The sequence below is a fragment of the Arachis hypogaea genome, chromosome 19 (genome assembly GCF_003086295.3).
Source record: "Arachis hypogaea cultivar Tifrunner chromosome 19, arahy.Tifrunner.gnm2.J5K5, whole genome shotgun sequence".
NCBI lineage: Eukaryota > Viridiplantae > Streptophyta > Magnoliopsida > Fabales > Fabaceae > Arachis > Arachis hypogaea.
This window is the reverse complement of record NC_092054.1, coordinates 65,905,397-65,907,918: the sequence shown is the minus strand read 5'-3', so window position 1 is coordinate 65,907,918 and position 2,522 is coordinate 65,905,397. Positions and strand designations below refer to the sequence as shown.

The 2,522-nt window shown below is 38.3% G+C and overlaps 1 non-coding gene across 1 annotated transcript; it reads left to right on the top strand.

The window, feature by feature from the left end:
* Positions 1-531: 531 nt before the first annotated feature.
* Positions 532-638, top strand: LOC112780353 (small nucleolar RNA R71). Its single transcript, XR_003191196.1, has one exon. It is a non-coding gene; the product is annotated as a small nucleolar RNA R71 (small nucleolar RNA).
* Positions 639-2,522: the final 1,884 nt, after the last annotated feature.

Here is a 2,522-nt window from a genome sequence, read left to right as displayed (position 1 = left end):
TGATATGATCTTGGATGGTATTGTTGGTGGGTATACTGGTTAGGATTGTGAGGTTTGTGATCTTAGCCTTGGTTTTGTTGGTTTCTCCACCCAAAGTTTGGATGGTTCTTCCAACCTAGATTATAGGTTTTTTAGTATAGATCATGAGCTTGCCTAGATGAATTTCCAAGGTAATTAGCTTCCTCCCAGTTAACTCCTTCCTTTGTGTCCAACTCTCCTTGGGGTGATGGTTGAGTATGGATGGCTGCAGCTTGATTCTTCTCCATCTGCTTGGTCAAATCAGCTAGTTGCTTAGTGATCATCTTATTTTGGGCCAAAATTGCATCCATGTGGTTTAATTCTATAACTCCTCTGTTGTTGCTTCTGTCCGAGGCATAGAAGTACTCATTATCAGCCACTGTTTCAATGACATCAATGGCTTCTTCTATAGTCTTCTTCTTGTTGAGGGAGCCTCCAGATGAGTAATCTACAGCTTTCTTTGACTCATATGACAGCCCCTCATAGAAAATATATATCTGCACCCACTCGTTGAACATATCAGGAGGGCATCTCCTTGTCATATCTTTGTACCTCTCCCATGCTTCATATAGAGTTTCACCCTCTTGCTGCCTGAAAGTCTGCACCTCAGTCCTCAGTCTATTCACTCTTTGAGGAGGGTAGAATATTGTCAAGAATTTATTCACCACATCTTCCCATATTGTCAAGCTTTCCTTGGGAAATGATTCTAGCCATTTAGATGCTTTATCCCTTAGATAAAAGGGAAACAATAGTAATCTGTAGGTGTCAAGATGAACACCTTTAGATTTTACTGTATCACATATCCTTAGGAATGTAGAGAGATGTTGGTTAGGGTTTTCTTGGGCACTTCCTCTGAAAGAACAATTGTTTTGGACGAGAATGATGAGTTGAGGCTTCAATTCGAAGTTATTGGCATGAATTGTTGGCTTGAGAATGCTACTCCCACAGTTCCCAAGATTGGGGTTAATGTAAGAGCCTAGCACTCGTCTCTCTTGTGGAGCATGATTGGCTGCTCCTTCTCTGGCATGATTATGTACTTCTCCCTGATGATGAGTCTCCATATCTTCCTTCATAGCTATTCCTAGATCCTCCTCTTCTTACTCCGCACCAATAGCCTTCTTTCCTCTTGCTTCCCTCCTTAATCTAAGGAAGGTTCTCTCTGGTTCACTGTTAAAAGAGGTTGAAACCCCTCTTCTACCTGTCATACAAGTGACAAAATAGACAGCAGCAAGTGAAGATTCCACAGTTAATGAAAAAGTGCGGTTAGAGCAATTTAGGCAATTAATCAAACAGTTAGTGAGTCAGTGGATTAGTTTTGCTGGAAGGTAAAGAAATAAAGAGAAACGGCAAAAATTGCAGAAAGGTAAATGTAAACAGCTTAAATTGAAATTCAATTAAAAAAATGCTCAATATAGTAATCCTCCAATTTAGTGGTTGTTAATACAAAACCAATACCCGGCAACGGCGCCATAAACTTGATGTCACGAAAACTTGTCTCTCAACAAATTTCCATCGGCAAGTACACCAGATTGTCGTCAAGTAAAAACTCACTATAAAGTGAGGTCGAATCCCACAAAGATTGGTTGGTTGATCAACGTTAATTGGAGAAATTTTCTAGTTGAACTGAATCAGGTTTGAAATTGGGGTTGCAGAAAGTAAATTGGCGGGAACCTTAAAGCGCAAGAAATGTAAATTAGCATAATGTAAATGGCATAAACTAAATGACAGAAAGTAAATTGCAAGTAATTAAAGTGTAGAAACTTAAATTTCAAGAAATTAAAAGGGAATGGGGATTGAGCATCAAATTAAAAAGCATAATGTAAAGAGAATGGGTGAGATCAGAATAGGGGATTCATTTGGTTTCAGGAGATATTGAATTCTCCGGATCAAATCATTTTCATCTCTTCCTCAATCAATGTATTCATTGACTTTGCTTGGCAATCTTAGATGATTGGATTCCAATCTCTTGGCTCACCAATCTCTCTAAACTTGAACAATTGCCCAATGTCTTGATTTAATTGCTCATGGAAGAGATGAAGTTCGGTCACTGATTATACCACACAAATTCATAGATCAAAGTATTGGTAGGATTAAATGTCACAATATCCATCCAACCCCCAATCTAATCCAATGTGAGAAAGCATTTCTAGCATGATTTCCTCATCCCTCTCTAAAGGATCAGAGGAAACCCAATTATGAATAGCTTCTCTGTCAAGACAACTATCCAATTGAATTAAGATCGAAAGCTTTTCTAACAAAATCAAGAGAAAAGATAGAAGAAGAAGATGAAAACTATTATTGATCCATTGAATTACAATAGAGCTCCCTAACCCAATGAAAGGGATTTAGTTGTTCACAGCTCTAAGAATGGAAAATCGAAATGAAAAGTACATCACAGAATTGAAAAGTGAAAAGTGCAGAGAAAGTAAATTTGGGCAGAGTTCCAGTACTCAGTGTGTAAGGCCCCCCCAAACCAACTTAAACTCTAGCTATTTATACACTTC